The sequence below is a fragment of the Dioscorea cayenensis genome, unplaced genomic scaffold, assembly GCF_009730915.1.
Source record: "Dioscorea cayenensis subsp. rotundata cultivar TDr96_F1 unplaced genomic scaffold, TDr96_F1_v2_PseudoChromosome.rev07_lg8_w22 25.fasta BLBR01002047.1, whole genome shotgun sequence".
In the NCBI taxonomy this organism is placed as follows: Eukaryota; Viridiplantae; Streptophyta; class Magnoliopsida; order Dioscoreales; family Dioscoreaceae; genus Dioscorea; species Dioscorea cayenensis.
In genome coordinates this window covers 1-17615 of record NW_024088438.1, presented here as the reverse complement: position 1 = coordinate 17615, position 17615 = coordinate 1, and the positions used below count along the sequence as shown (strand labels likewise).

Genomic DNA, 17615 nt, shown 5'->3' with positions numbered 1-17615 from the left:
TTGTACTTTACTTTTGAATCCTGAGCTAATTTTGTTTTATCTTATTCTATGAAGTAACAATTATATGACCCAAGGGAACGCTTTATCTCCATTGACAAGCCCTGATCCAGAGATTGAAACAAATTTCCAAGGAAGATTGAGGCAAGTCAATTTAAGTGAAACACAGTTTGTAGATGTGAGTATTGAGGTGAATCAGAAGGAAGAAATGGCCGGGAATTAGCAACAAAGAATTTCAGATTTTGCCAGGCAAAATTTGGAAGGAAAGGGGTCTGCCATCATTCATCCTCCTGTTATGGCAAACAATTTTGAGTTGAAGTCCAACTTTATGCAAATGGTGCAGCAAATGTGCCAGTTTGATGGGTTTCAGGATGAAGACAAGTATGAACACTTGAAGAACTTCTTGGATATTTGTAAAACTTTTGAGGTTAACAACGTGTCTGAGGATGTTGTTTATCCTAGACTCTTTCTATTCTCGGTATGAGGAAGGGACAAGTAATGGCTAAATTTCTTGCCGCAAGGGTTTATCACAACATGGAAGTAGATGACCGAGACTTTTCTTATAAGATATTTCCTTCCGGTAAAAATTACCAAGTCAAGGAGTGATATCTCCTTCTTGCAGTTGGAATCCGAATACTTGTACGACACTTGGGAAAGATACAAATACATGTCAAGGAAAAACCTGTAATACGGAATAGTGGAATGGATGCAAATCCAAATTTTCTACAATGGACTCAACTAGGGTTCAAAGCAATTAGGAATGAAATCGGGGACGAAAACAACTAATGTAAGAAATCTACACACTGGGGCGAATGTGTAAGAAATCTAGAAAGAAGAATGGTCATGGATGTGGATTCCATCAGGGCTCTAATGCTAGAAGAATACTAAGTTTGCTATGCAGTTTTGATTTTAGACCAAGAGATTCATAATGTAGGTAATCCCGAAGCCCTCGATGATTACCCCTAATCCCATGATTGCATTGGTGATAGGAAATTCTCTAATTAGTGTCAAATACACATCTAGGTTCATCCCTAATGCTTGGAAGGGTATAAAATAGCTGAATCCCTCGGTGTATTTAAACATGAATCCCTTCCAAGCTAAGTGAATCTAGTACAAGGATGGATCCCGCACATCCAAGTACAACCTAAAAATCAAATTAAAGAGTTCTCATGTAATTTAATACATCAAAGAACACAAATCTTGTACCTCAAAATAAATGCACATGCATATAAAGCAAATTAAGCATTCATACAAGCAAGTTCACAACAAGGTTCACCGGCATCCGGTAACCTTAGGGTTTAGCAATCCATATAAAAAAAAATACAAGGTTCAAAATGATGAAAATAACTAAAATAATCATAAATAAGACTCCCTCGAAGATCAGAAGCCAAATGATGCTTTGGATCTCGTGAAAAGCTTCCACAAACACCGCAATGGTGGTGGCTTCCCTCATTATCCCCAAACCCCTACAAGTAGGATCAAGGGTAGATCTTGCTGGATTATGCTTTTCCCTCTTTCACCCCAAATCTAAAGTATGGAGTTAAGAGGTTTAAGGAAAAAGATGATCCATAGCATAGAATGCCCTAAAACTCTCTTTTAAACTCATCTCCGAATGGCTTCACGGTCGGGTTTAAGAGCGTGAGGATGCCCGTTAGAGCCTCGGGATTTCTGCTGAAATTTCCGTAAAGTGTTACAGTAAACTTCTATAGTACCTACTACAACAAGAAGCAATTTCAAGGGTGATTTAGCTCACCATTCAAGGGGATTAGAGATCGTAGTCATCAAGATCACATTGGTGGCATGCGTGGAAGCTTCTCAAGGCTTTCTTTCGTGATTCTTCATCGGCATAATTGAAAATGTGGATTTCATGGATTTGATATTTCCTCTTATTATTTGTATCTTGGATGTTTATCCTTCGTTAATGGAGGGCTAATTTGTAGATGTTTGGGTGTAGTTGAACTCTAGGATTTACTTCTTTGACATTGGTAGTTGGATCTTTAATACTTTAATTGTTTTCTTAATTGCAATCACTTATATTTGAATCTAATTGCATGTTTGAATGCTTGGTTGCTGACGAGGTGAAAGCCCTAGCTATCTTGTTTGATGTGCTATGTAATGAGTATAAATACCCATGATTAGAGAAAATTATAAGTAAGCCTGAGTATTGGGTATTTTGGAACAAGACTAGCAGAAGGAAAGAGCAGTGATAAACGCCTAAATGTATGTGTTTATACATATATATGTTTTGCTATTTATGTACTAATTGATGAATCGATGATGTTTTTGTGGTTTAATTGGATTTATTCACATTACAAACCTCAAAGAAACCTTGGTGAGCTCAATGACGCAATTGAGAAAGAAATCGACACTAAAAACGACATTTTAGAGCCTTAGACACTATAGCAAGCACTATAGCATGAAGAAGTAAATAAACGGGGAAGTCTAGGGTTTTGTTGAAGGAAAATCTAACAGCCGTTAAGACGCCTGCAAACTGGATGAAGAATGTAGCAAGTACTGTAGCATTTTATTGTAGCACTTACGGATATTTTGGCAGAAATCCTTAGGCTCTCAAGGGCTTCTTCATGCCAGTGAAGAAGACCATTAAGACAGCTCGAGAAAGATTTTAAAAAAGGGTTTTAGTGCTTTTTGGTCTATTCATCATCTCCTACATTTGAGCTCTCAATTCCAAATCTTAGATTAGTTACTATAGCATTTCACTGTTGCGCTTTACGGAAATGTTTGTAGAAATTCAAAGGCCATCACGGCTTCTTCACACCCAAAAACCAGACTGTAAAGCCAGCCTGAGAAAGGTTTTAAAATAAGGTTTTAGGGCTTGTTGGGCTATTCATCACTCTTACCTTTGAGCTCTCAATTTCGCATCTTAGATCCGGGGTAATGGAAGTCAAAAGAAGACATTTTTAGAGTGGAATTTAAGAGGATAGCAAGATTTGGCAAGATCTCCACTCATTTAGTTTTGTAGAAGCTTGCAGAGGACAAGGAAGCCATCTTTTTGATGGCATCGATGGAAGCTTTCCACTGCTTGTTACTTAGCATTCATCACTTGAGGGAGTTTTATGTTACTCAGTTTGGTTGTTTTTATGGTTTTTTAGAATGTATTTTGTTAACATGAACAACTGAACCCCAAGGTCACCGGATGTCGTTGAACCTTGTGGTGAACTTGTGTAGTTGGATATTTTGATTTACTTTTATTGCAATTGGTATGTTTGAGACTCAAGCTTTGTGTATTTTATTATATTGGTGTACATGAGGATTCTGTATGTCATTTTCTAGGTTGTATTTGGTGGTGTGACCAACACCCTTGTACTAGACTCACTTAGGTTGAAGGGAATTCATGTACAAATATGCTGTGACCATCATGTATTTTGTGCCCCTCCAACATTAGGGTTGGACCTAGTTTTAGTATTGGTCCTAATTAGAGAATTCCCTATTTTTAATGAGATCGTAGAAGGATTTGGTAGGAAGAAATTTCGTGCGAATACTCATATGGGATTAGGGGTCAATTGGCATGACCATTGGGTTGATCTATCTTAGGAATCTCTTGGTCTAAACCACCAGTTGTATGGTAGTCTTAGCATCCTTCTCACTATAGTAGCCCCAAGGGAATCCGTATCTGTGACCATTTTCATCCCTCAGATTTTTACTTTTACTGTGGACTCCTTCCTTAAGTTCTTTTTATTTCTTTTGGTAGTTTAGAGCACTCACTCGAATCTATAGGCTAAACAACACACGAAGAGGAAGTAAGGGTAGCTCCTTGGGACCAGGGAATATGGCCCCTGTGTCACACACAGAGTATTACTTGACGACCAATTTAGACCATAAAAAGGCATCGATTCATCAATAAATACACAAATCATACACTATAAATGCAAATAAAATACATATAGGCGCTGAAACCACCAGCACACAACCATTACTCATATTTTCAGAAACGTGCGCTCACCAGTGATTCAAACTCTCAAGTGAAGGTCTCTAACGGGATCCAATTACCAAGACCACTTAGTTGTTGGTTTTGGTCTTTTACAAATTAGTTTATATAATATATAAAATTATATTATTAACAGATTTTTTAAAAATTTGTTGTTTGACACATGTTTTTATAAACTAAACTATAAATTAATATATAAATAAATTTTAAAAATTTTTAAAATTTTATTAATTGATTTTTTTTAATTCGCCCTAATACCCTATAACTTCTGGCTCCACCACTGTACGCAATTAAAACAGAAGAAATACTACAAATAGTAGAGGAATATACACTCAAAGAATTTTCTTCTCTTCTTTTATATCTTAAAAAGATTGGGTGCTTAAGGTAGCTAGCTGTTAACATCCATCCTGGTTTTAATTCCACCAATCCTAATAGCTTATGTAGTGTGACTCTTGCCTTGAAAGCAATGTTTTGAAACCTGGATCGTACCGGCTGGTCAAACTAGTAAAATGGGAGAACAAGCCAGCAGTCAGGTCTGGTTCTATATAGATTATTGACTGGGTGTTGACGCAGTCAAACTCGTTCAAACTGGCTGGAACCGAGTTTACCTCGGTTATAATTTTTTTTTATTTTTTAAGCAAATAAATCTTGCTCAAAACTTCTTAGAGGGTTTGTGTAACCATCACCAATGGATCTGCAAAAGAATCACACATCTATATCGAGCACAATGATCATTCATCAACACAAATTTAACCTTTAAATTAAAAAAAATTTAGAAGTAAATTAAAAAGAGAGAAAGTGCGAGAGAGAGATAGAGAGAGAGAGAGAGATGATGGAGAGCAGGCTTCCTCAGGGTTTGAGTTTATTTATAGTAAGGAGGATGACACGATGGAAATCCTAATCTCTGAACTTCTCTTACGATCGTCCAATCATATATTGTCAAATCTGACGGTTGTTAAAGCTTTCAGTTTTGAGAGTTTTTGAGATAGTAGGTTGGCTGGGCCTATGTATCTCAGCCTCTCCAAACCAGTTCTAGTTTTTGGCCCAAACTTGCAATTTTTGTAATTTTATTTTTCATGTATATTCATTCTTTCCTGGATGTTCTATTTTTACTATTTTTTTTATTTTATTTCACATCATGTTATAAAAGATGTAGTTATCATCATTTATTTGAATTAGCCTTGGAATTTATGTGAGTTTGGATAATTGATACTTGTATTAATATATATATATATATATATATATATATGAACGCCATCCGGTTCGACCAAACCGAGTCATTCGATCTAACCGATTGACACATGACCCGGTTGCTTGGCCGGTTCACTTCCTAATCTGGTTCTAAAATTATTGTTTGAAAGTGATCTACAGGTGGATGTTAATAGCTGCCATTTTAGCAGGCATGTTTGACAAACTTTGCATTGTTCTTACTATGGATAGAAGAACTACAAAATATAATTTTGTTTTATTCATTGGTCCCCACAACACTTGTTTTCCGAAGCGTATCACTTAATTGAAAAGTTTTTTATTTTGTTAAAAAAGTTAGAATATTAATATAATGATTTATAAAAATATAATTAATTGAAAGAAAAAAAACTAAAGTATAAACCAACCCAATACCTATTGTAATCACAAAAAAGAGTTAAAAAAATTACAATATCTTATGAGAATTAAAATATAACTTCGAGCATGCTTTCAAATAAATTATGTGAAGTGTCTAGTATCTGTAAGTTTGATGAGTGCATTTCATATCATATTTTGTGTACCTCCAATGCACTCTTTAGCTTGTCTTTTAGCTCCTTTTGTTTATGAATGATGCTATTTTGGATATGTTTGTCTTTGTTATAGGTTTTTAGAGCTCAACATACATATGGAGTGAAATTAGGGACAAAACCTACCAAAGAAAGTAATTTCTCAAAGTGTCCAATGCAAGCATGGGCAGAGAATGGCGTGCCATCTCCCCCATGATTTTCTCTGGATGGTAACTCCCTTGCTCTTCAGCAGAAGCACGGGCAAAGTACGAGGGTGCCTTGTGATAATCTCTGGATGGGAGTTTCTTATGCTTTCAAAAGAAGCACTGTTTGTGTGCTCCTTTTATGGGCGTGCTCAAGCTAAGTACGGGGGGAGCATGACCGTGCTCTCTCCGTGATTTTCTCTAGATACATTTAGCTATTTTCTCTCAAATGCTCCAAGATTAGCACAGTTTAAGCACGACTGTGCTCAAACTGTGTTAATCTTCAAAAGTTCTTTTTATCTCCCAGATTTAGGGTTTTTAAGGGATCTTTGGTTCGGGAGACTTCTTCTCCAACGAAGAAGCTCTCAAGAGGATGATGATCAGCCGCTACCACATGAGCTAAGAAGATCAAGGCTGAGTTAGAGATGCCAGAGAAGTGGAGTTACCCATTCCATGGAGTTTTTGAAGTACATTTGAAGAGATCTTGTGAAAGGGAGAAGTCTAGATGTCTCTCTTCCTTATGTTTATCTTCTTCTCTCATTTGTATGAATTCATGAGGGGCTAACCATTCCATGGTGTCCCATAAATCTAAACATAAGGAAGAACTCATTGGAATGGTTAGCCCCTAGAGATCAGTGTTAAGTTAGTATCTTGATTGCCACTAGAGATCAGTGTTAAGTTAGTATTTGTAGTCCAGTCCCTGTGGTTCGATAACCCTACCCCTCACGGGGTATCACTATATTACTTGTGTGAGACCCGTATACTTGTTGAGAACACATCAAGTTTTTGGCGCCGTTGCCGGGGACTGGCAACTATTAAGAAAGCTTATAATCTGGTGTTCTAATTTGTTTATATTGTGCATATTTATGTTTATTTTCTTTCTTTACGATACATATCATTTTATCATTACTTTCATGCTTTATTTTAAGTATTCTGCGAGCTTACATTGGATTCGTCTATTAAGCGCAGGTTCAAGTGTATGACCCGTGGGAGCACATCGACCCCACCAGTCAACCTTGATCTAGAAGTAGAGAGAACCTTTAGAAGAAGACTATGTTAAATTAGTTTGAGCGATATAGGGTACGTTGAAATTAGTGTGGAAGTGGATCAGGGCGTAGAAATGGCAGGCAATCACCCATAGAGTACCTCGGATTTTGCCCAACCAAATCTAGAGGGAATTGGCTCCAGCATTGTTCGTCCTCCTATTGCTGCAAATAACTTTGAGTTGAAGCCGAATTTCATTCAGTTGGTGCAACAAATGTGTCAATTTGACGGGTTCCAGGATGAAGACCCGTATGAGCATCTCAGAAATTTCTTGGAGATCTGTGATACATATAAGGCAAGCAACGTCTCTAAGGAGGTAGTTCACCTGAGACTCTTCCCATTCGTATTGCGAGGAAGAGCCAAGTAGTGGCTATATTCCTTGTTGCCTAGGTCTCTTACCACATGGAAACAGGTCTCCGAAGCATTTCTTGCTAAGTATTTCCCTCCTGCAAAGATCATTAAGCTCAGAAGTGATATCTCATCGTTTCGTCAGTTAGAGTCTGAGTCATTGTATGAGACATGGGAGAGATACAAAGAGATGCTAAGGAAATGCCCGCAACACGGAATTGTTGAGTGGATGCAAATTCAGATTTTCTATAATGGGCTAAACATTTCTACCAAGCAGATGCTTAATGTGGCCGCCGGGGGTTCATTGTGTAACAAGCAACCTAATGATGCATAAAAGATGATTAAAGAGATGGCTATTAATGGGCATTAGTGGAGTTCTGAAAGGAACAAACCGGTGAAATCCACCGATATCTATCAAGTGGATGTTATCACAACTCTCGCAGCACAGGTTGAAGCAATATCAAAAAGGTTAGACAACATGCAATCCAAATCTTCAAGCTCAGGGCCCATTCAAGATAACTCCTCCCACTCATTTGACTCATGTTTTCCACCTATTGGTGATGTAAGTGCAGAGCAAATTGAGCAAGTGGAATTCTTTGGTTAAAATCGTCGTTACCAAAGTAATCCATATAGCAACACTTACAATGCCGGTTGGAGGAATCATCCAAATTTTTCATGGAGTCAGCTGGGACAGAGTTAAGCAACGCAACAACAGTACAAGCCCCCACCTCAGATTGCATCACAATCCCTGTCTTCATCCTCTTCTGATTCTGTTAATAACCTCACCAATTTAATGGCACGATTCACCAAGAGTGTGGAGACTCATTTTGTCAGTCATGAAGAGATGATTAGAAATACAAATATAACTGTGAGGAATTTAGAACATCAGGTGGCTCAAATGTCCAAGTTATTTGAAGAAAGATTACCCTTCCAAGCAACACGGTAGCTAACCCAAAGGAGTCATTGAAGGGTGTGTCCTTAAGAAGTGTAAAGCAACTACAAGTTCCTATTGAGAAGGAACATGAACTGATAGTAGCTAAACCAGTGCTGATCTCTAACCCTGACAACATCCCACAAAACAAAACTTAGTCCCAGCATATCAGCAGAAACTTCCTTTTCCTTCCAAGGCAAAGAAATACCAACAGGATGAGCAATACAAAAAGTTCCTAGACATGTTCAAGACTTTGCACATTAATGTTCCATTCGTAGAAGCCCTAGCTCAGACGCCTAGGTATGCTAAGTTTCTAAAGGAATTGCTCACCAACAAGAGGAAATTGGAAGATATTTCTTTAGTTACATTGAGTGAGGAATGCTCTACATTAATTTTCAACAAGATCCCCAAGAAGGAGAAGGACTCCCGAGGCTTTATTGTTCCATGCACGCTTTGGGGTCTAGTTGACGAAAAAGCACTAGCTGACATTGGAGCATGTACCAATTTGATGCCATACAGGATTTTTCAGAGCTTGGGTCTAGGGGAACCTAAACCAACAAACATGACTCTCTAGTTGGCGGACCGATCCACGTAGAGACCACAGGGCATAATTGAGGATGTTTTCGTCAAGGTGGACAAATTTATATTTCCCGTAGACTTTGTTATCTTGGACATTGATGACAAAGTGGAAGTACCATTAATTCTGGGCCGACTGTTCTTGGCGACATCCAAAGCTCTCATTGATATGAAAGATGGTTGGATGACCCTTCAAGTTGGTGACGATGGAAACCACCTTTCGGCTTCGCGATTCCATGTGACACATGATGGACTTTGATAATACATGCTATTTTGCTGACATGGTTGATGAGGTTGTTTCTGATTTTATACAGGAGACATTCTTGAAGGATGAACTTAATGACCTTTTTGTGGGCATCCCTTGTGATAAAGATGAACCAGATATGACAACAACGGAGGTCCACGGCCATGATATGTTAGCCTGCTCAGACTCTAACCCACATTAGATGCGCATTTCTCGGGCAAAGAAGTGATGGAAGAAAGTAACGTGCAGAAAGAAGAAGACTAACACTTCATCACCTGAATCATGCTTCTCTTCTCATTCTGGCACTCGGCCATTCGGTGAGATCCATTAATTAGAATGTTGCCTTCATATGTATGTAATTGTGTCTATGGTGGCTTAGAGAGGTCCCGATTTTATGAACCTCCGTAAGTGCATAACAGGTTTGTTAAGCTAGTGACATTAAACATGCACTTCATGGGAGGCAACCCAAGTTTTTTGTTTTGGAATCTCCATGTTTCTATTTTTATTTTGGAATCACTACCTCTACTCTTCGTGTCATTCGCTCATGGTCTTATGCTTGCCATGATCTTCTTGGTTTGATTTTCGTGCCATTTTGTATTTCATGTTTGGTAGTGTGCTTTATCAATTATCTTGGGAGGAAGATTTTCTACTCTGAAATTTTCCAGGGCAGGACACGGGCAGAACAAGTTTATGTGTATGCCCCTGATTTTCTCTGGCCAAACATCTGGCTAAAATTTCAGGGTAGACACGGGCCTGGCATGATCGTGTCAATATGAGATATATCTTCTGTGCACCTTGCATGATTGTGTCAGTGTTGAATTGTTAATTGAGTCATTCTCCAATAATTTTTGGGGGAATTAGCACCCTCGGTGACACAGTCGTGTCACGCTTTGGCTTCCTTGCCCCGAACCCATGACCTAGTACGCACGCGTTGTGGGCGTGTGCGGGATGCGACCTTTAGGCTCTGGTCCGCACCCTTTCATCGCTCCTCTTTCCTTGGAATCACCTAGCTCTTCCTTCTCCCTTTCGGACTAGTTACCGGGGTATGCTCGGTTGCAACGTCCATCAATGGCTCCCTTTCATCGATAACCTTCTTTTGTTTTTCTAGTGTTTCTCCTATTTTGGTACGTCTTCTTTGTTTTACTGCCAGTTCTTTGTGTTTTGAGTGTTTGATTATATGTTTTTCTGACACTTCGTGCTTGTATTCGTGTGGATTGCATGCCTTGTAGTGCTGTTCATTGACCTTTGTGGGATGTTGTCATGGTCCCACTTCTGGGTCGGGATCCAACCTTGCCACGATCGTGTCCGGCGAGAAGAGTCATGCCCTGGTTGAATTCTGATTTGCCTCTTGTTTGGACACGGACGCATAGTCCCTTGCACGCTCGTGTCCAACCCTAGGTTCCACACTTTGAACCATTTAGTTTCATGTTTTGTTGCAGATCATGACGAAGAAAAATATTGCTGGTGGACTCCACAAGCTGCCTAGGGTTGATTTGTCATCCCCCGGTGGGGAATATCGGGCCACACTTCATGCTTAGCCTCATGTTGAGCGATATGCCCGCATCTCTCGTCGGCGTTTTGGTGAGTCACAGGGGATAGATTGGGAGGTCCTGCGAGAGATCGGGCTTGAGGCTGAGGTGCAGCAATTACTGAGTGCTGGGTCATAGAGGCACTTATTTTAGATCACTGACAACACCTATGAGCAACTAACGCTCGAGGTGTTATCCACTTTTGAGTTGTCAAGGGGCACGATTGCGTTTCACCGTACAGATTATATTCAATTCCAGGCTTTTGGCACATGGCAGCACATGAGCCTTACTGAGTTTTCTATCCATCTGGGCTTGTATGATGCTGAGTTCACGCGCACCCCCGCTTACGATGCCTTGCTTACTTCTAGACCAGCAGGAAAGCCCCTTTTCTATGCCTAGCGACGGTTGAGTTACATTTCCACCTATGATCCCTGTCGCACCAAGGCTACTGCGTACATTCATTTTTTACTCAGCCACACTTTTACAGAGCATGGTGACAGCACTGGGTTGTTAGTTTGTAAGACTTTGATTTTTGCTGAGCATGGTTGATGGTTTTCATCTACATTTAGGATATGAGGTTGCTGTGTCCATCTCCCATCAGGGAACATCCCCGCGTATGGGTGCATACTTCATCGGTCCTTATATCACTCGGTTAGTTCGCCACATTAGCATTCTACGGGGGACCGACAAGATGCGCGTGGAGGGGATGTGGCTCCTATGACCCTAGAGACACTTCATTCGATGAGATTGGTTCAAAGGGTCATGACTGCTCGGGGCATTCAGTATCGTATCACTTTTCCCGAAGATCAGTATGTTACAGAAGCTGCTAACCCTGCTTCTACATCTGTCCCCGAGCCACCTCTTGCCACATCTTTTCCACCATGTTCACAGCCACCACCTGCCACTTCTGGCTAGGTTTTCTATTCATCTACCTAGTTCCAGTGGCTTCAGCGGCATATGGTGTACATTGCTAAGCATCTGGGCGTTCGAGTATCTCCAGAGCCAGTTTCCCCTACGCATCCCACTCGGTATGTCGATGTTGACACGGCCGACTTTGGTGTCGGTCTTGATGCCTCAGCCATTCCCTCTGGTACTATTTCTGGCGATTTTACTATGCAGAGAGTGATGCATTCTGATTTTGTGAACCCTTTATTTCCATCTGTTTTAGCTGTTTCTTTTCGTCTTTTTATAGTTTTGTTGGTACTTTAGTCAGCAAGGGATGCTCCCTGCTGTACTGCCATTTTGGTTTGTTTACCTTTCCAGTTGCTACTCATCTGACAATACCCCTTTGCGTGTTGACCGCAAATGTACGGGTTTGTCAAAGTAATAATACTTTTACGAGTGGGTAGTTGTATCCACAGGGAATAGTGATCAGAAACACAAACGTTGCTATTTAAGTAGAACAAAGATGAACCGATAGTGAAGTGAAAAAAATCAATGTAAATAGAAATAAGAAAAGTGGGAGGAGGCGGGAATAGAAGATAGGAGAGGCAATTGACAGTAAGTGAGGCACCCAGACATTGCTCACCCTAGGACAATTGATTCAAGTGTAAGACCAATCATTATGTCTCCTAACTGATGCTTCATGAGTCGTGCAAATCCTAAAATACACAGTGCCAAATCTAAGGTCAACCATGACTAACTCTACACTATGTCCTAGCGGAGAAATCACTTAGTCTCAACACCTCGCACTTTCCAAAGTTGCATAAAGCTCTAGGGACTCCAAGTGATAAACCCTATTCCCTAATATAGATCTAACCCTTTGGTCCAAGCTAAATACCCCTAGTCACAATTAAACCGCAGATACTAAAGATTACTTCAACGCTTCACTCTGTTGCTTGCTCAACTAAGCCCCAGCGGAGTTTTCTCTTAGCACTTCACTCTATTGTAACCGTAAAGAACCCTTGGAACGTGGAGGTAGGATAAATCACACTCGAGGGGAAAGGGGAAGTTCCGCTACCTCTCGCCTCACCCTCTCAACCCTCTCCAATCTAGCATTGTCTAACCCTCATGGTGTGTCATTCATCCACAAAGGTTACCAAGATGGATTCTCAACCCTAGTGTTACTCTAAGAGAAAATTAATTCAACAAGCATCCAAGATTGGAACTCAATTAAAGGCATCAATTGAAGAAAGCATAATAAAAGGTCAATGAAACAATAACATCCTAGGGTTTACAAGTCCAAGTACCCTCTAGGGGTTTAGCTCTCCATGGAGCATAATGCAATCAATAATAAAATCAAAAGTAAAGATATACAATTGATGAATAAAACCCCCTTCGTGTTCTTGTTGATAGTCTCATGGACTAGCCTCGTCTTCTTCAAAGGTTCCCTCGTCAAGCCTAGGGCACTCCTCGCCGAATCAATGCCAATGAAAACTCCCCCAATAACTCTCTTCTGAAGGAACACGGTGTCGAAAGCCGTAGAACCACTCCAAAAACCTTGTAAAGCCTCTCTAAACCCTAGACACGGGCACCTCCAAAGATAGGGAAAAGATGAAGAAAGGATGGAAAGAAGGATTTCCAAATCGGCTGAAATCGCGGCTTTAAATAGGCTAAAATCAGGCATCTGCACAGGCGTGTGGATTTTCCATACGCCCGTGTGAATTTCTGGAAATTCAGTTTTTTGTGGCCTATAAACATTAATTGCTACAGTAATTTGCTGCATACTTTGCTATAGTACTCCGCCAAAATGCTCATGAATTCACACTCTTTATCAAGGCCGCATGAATGGGTACACAATCATGCAGTAGATCGCGTTGCTTCTTCAATAACAATCACATTTGATTACGATCTTGCTAGCTTTGCACAAGTTGGAACACGTGAATATGACTGCCTTTGCGCTCCTCCAAAACATGTATTAGCTTGATAATCATGGAGATTGGCACACACTCTCGTGTCTTAGATCACAACTTGTGTCTTCGAATTTGTTTACTCCAAGATTTCATCAACAAAGTGCCTCCACAATCTACTTTGGCTTCTTTCTTCTATACTCATTTCCACAACTCTATATGTACAAAAGTAACACAAATACACATGTATAAGTGATAAAATCTGAGAAAAGTAATGCTCATTGTAAGAAAAGAATACTACATATTACTAATACGCAAGCACTTATCAACACCTATTCTATTACTGATGGTTGCTTCCCTTGTGCTATTGCTTGGAGTTGTAACACGTGAGAGCAACACCATCAGTCTCAGTGTTTGTTTTGGGGATGTGCCGTATGACCGCGACACAATTCAACTCTTCATTGAGGGCAGTGGCTTTACCTTCCTCCTTGCATTTCTCCTAATTTCATTACATGATTTATTTACATTGAGGATATTGTAACTCTTAAATGTGGGGGAGGATTGCATGCTTCTGTGGGTGATGAGTGTTTTGTTTATGATGATCTATGATTAATCATTAGGTGATGTTTAAACTTAGGGGGACAAGCGTGTGATAGTAACCATTGTAGTGAAATTATGACTTACTTTCACTTCCTCAACCCAAAACTCTTTTCACCTTACCCTACTTGTGGTTCAACATTTCTTTGCAATTCAAAAAAAAATGTTGGAAAGTCGGATTCCTTATTGGTAATGCCCTGCTAATAAGTTTATAAAGATTAGCTATGTAAAAAGATGGTGGAAAGAGCTATTGCCTTAGATGAGTGATAGCCACTCTTGAGTAGTTAAATTTTGGGCATCACAAATGTACATTTGACGATCTACCGGGGAAAAAAGCTATCTCTAGGGTGTTTGAAGCTACCATCCATGCATTTTATGCCTTTGTAAATACTGTTGACTGTGGGGAACACAATTAGGGTTTTGTACACACACACCAGGTTTTGGCAGCGAGAGTATGGTCATTTTTGTACATTCATATCTTTACTAGCACCCAAGTCTCCCCTTTGTCTAAAATTTATCACCTCTGCCCTGAGATCCGAAACATTGCACTCATCGCTTTTGTTATTGAATGTTTGATGGTTGCTCAAGGACAAGCAACAACTCAAGTGTGGGGGTATTTGATGAGTGCGCTTTGTATATATGATTGCATACCCCAATTTCATTACTTTTCTTGTTCTCAAGTGTACTTTTATACATGAACAGTGCTATTATGGTTATTTTTGTCATATGTGCAGAGTTCAGGGGCTCAATACATTTTGGAGCAAATTCTTGATGAAAGTACCCCAGAGGATTCAAATGTTCAAGTCTAACACGGGCGCGACACGCTCGCTCGTGTCATACCCCCCCCTCCCACCGGCCGGAAGTTCTCAGCCATTTGTGATTCATTGCGATTTCGGTGCTAAATGATATTTACAAGATTGACACGGTCAGGACACGGTCGTGTCAATGCCCCCGAATAACCCAGGCCATCGGTGAATTCATTGGAGAATTATTGACACAATCTGGGTGCCCATGACACGATCGTGTCCTTGCTCCCGAACTTCTCAGGCTGAGACATTCCTTGTCACTTTTTCGCTCCCAACATGACATGATCTGAGGCACGATCGTGCGTAGACAGTGTCAAGATTGAATGGTGCCCTTTTAACCCCAGTTTCTAGGGTTTTCATGATCATCTTTGTTTGGGGATCTTTTTCTCCACCGGGAGAACTTTGATGAATATGAAGATCAATCTTATCCACACATTCTAAGGTGTAAAGGAGTAAGTTTGAGTCACAAGAGAAGTGTGTTAGCACAAGGAGCTCGACATTGTAGGCATATCTAAGAGTGAAGGGAGTCATGTCTTCTTTCTCTAGATCTAGTCTTTACTCCTCCATGTTGTACCCACCCATGAGGGGCTAACCGGCCACGATGACCCGGGGTGGGAGCTTTATACTTTGGATGATATTAACATCTTTACTCTTTCATTCTACGGAGTTCTTTTGGTTCTTGTGTTTAATTGTGTATTGGTATAACTTGATGTGTTTGATTTGCACAGTTGCTTTGGTAAAACGTAATGTGTGGATTGCCATAGTTGTGATTGCCTTGTGTGATTGCAAAACTTGATAAGCATGAGACCATAGTTACTCTAGTAAAATTTGGTGCAATTGAGAACCATAGATGCCACATTACTTCTGGGCACACACTAGAACCCTAGAATGTACCTGGTAGGACCTAAGAGTAGATGAGCATCCCTTTAGTACAAGGTGATTGATAAGTGCTTGTGCGATTTGATGCGAAGCGTTCATTCCTTATGTTGAGCATTACTTTTCTCAGGTTTTTACATTAATATGTGTGTTTTTATATTACTTTTATGCAGGTAGGGTTGTGAGGCCGGGTATGAAGGAAATAGGCCAATGTGGATCATAATGCACCTATTTTGGAGGAGATCTTGCTAAGGTTCAAACGCGAAAACATAGGTCAGGTGTGAGATGCTAGAGTGTGTGCCAACCTCCTCGTATTCGAGTGAGCACATCCATTTGGAGGGACACAAAGGCAGTCACACTCAAGCCTTCCGACTTATGCATATAAGAACAAGAGCTCCACCAACATGTATATCATTGAAGAAGCAAGTGATTCACGACGTGAACGTGTGCCCGTTTGCGTTACCCCGATGAAAGTATGGAATTGGGAAGTTATTGAGTCGAAGGTCGTAGCAGATCTCTGTAGCAATCATCTGATAGCGACAATGTTCGCGACCGACCAGAAATCGAGAAAGCAGAGAATCCACACGGGCCTGTGGAAATTATCCATGCCCATGTGGAAATTCCGCCGCGGGCGTGTAGCGTCCACGCCGTGTAGTTGCCGATTCGAGCCCTATTTAAAAGGCGATTCAGCCCCGATTTTTGGTATTCTTTTCTCCATCTTTTCCCCAACTTGAGAGAGGGCTTGGCTAGGGGTTTTGAGGGTATTGGCTGAGGTTTTTGGAGAGGTTCTACGGCTCCGACATCACAGCGTCGTTTGGAAGAAGGTTATTGGGAGAGCTTTTACGTCGGCATCGATCCGGGCGAGGGTGTATCCTAGGCGAACAAAGGATCCCTTGTGACGAGTAGAGGACTCTCCACAAGACCATCGACACGACCATTGAGGGGTTTTTTTATGGATTCATTGCTTTTACATTCGATTTTTTTTATTGTACTTAGCTCCATGGAGAGCTAAACCCCTAGTGGGTACTTGGATGATTGTGAACCCTATGATGTATTCGTTTCATTGAACTTCTTTATTATGCTTTCAATAAATTGATGTTTATTGTGAGTTCCAACCTTGAATGCTTGATTGTATGAACATTTCCCCTAGAGTGACACTAGGGTTGAGAGTTCTTGTTGGTAATCTTGTGAGTGAGTGACACACCACGAGCGTTAGACAAAGCTAGGTTGGAGAGGGTTGAGAGGGTGAGTCGAGAGGTACAGGAGCGTCCCCTTTCCCCTCCGACGTGATAGATTCTACCTCCATTCCTCGAGTTCTTTGCGGCCATAATAGAGTGAATGGTCTAAGGGATGAATCTCCGCTGAGGCTTAGTTGCACGTGTAACGGAGTGAAGCGTTGAGGGGATCTTAGTATCTAGGGCTTAATTGTGGTTAGGGACCTTTCGCTTGGACCAATGGGTTAGGTCTATAATTAGGAAGAGATTTATCACCTGGAATCCCTAGATCTCTTTGCAACTATATTCGAGTGCGAGGTTGAGAGGTTATTTAATCTCTCCTCCGCGACATGAATAGAGTTAGGCATAGTTGACCTTAGATTTGGGACTATGTATGTAAGGATTTCCACGACTCACCATCGCATTGATTAGGAAGCATAATGGAGAGTTCTTGCACTTGAAGCAATTATCCTAGGTGAAGCATCATCCGAGTGCCCCATCTTTATCGATTGCCTTACCTCTTCCTTACTTTTGCTCTCTTACTTGTTGCTTTTAATTGTTGAGAATTGAATCATTATCACACTTATCATTGTTGATACTCCACATAGCTAAGAATCGAATTAAGTGTCTTTACTCCCTACTCCCTGTGGATTCGATCCCGCTCACCTGGGATTATTACTTTGACAAACCCGTGCACTTGCGAGATATACGCAAGGGGATCTTGTCAGTGATCATCCCCAGGCATTGTTCCCTTTTGTCATCAC

The 17615-nt window shown here is 40.6% G+C and overlaps 1 non-coding gene across 1 annotated transcript; it reads right to left on the bottom strand.

Annotated features, from left to right (window-relative positions):
* Positions 1-7401: 7401 nt before the first annotated feature.
* On the bottom strand, positions 7402-7508 carry LOC120257368. Its single transcript, XR_005535654.1, has one exon. It is a non-coding gene; the product is annotated as a small nucleolar RNA R71 (small nucleolar RNA).
* Between the last annotated feature and the right edge of the window lie 10107 nt (positions 7509-17615).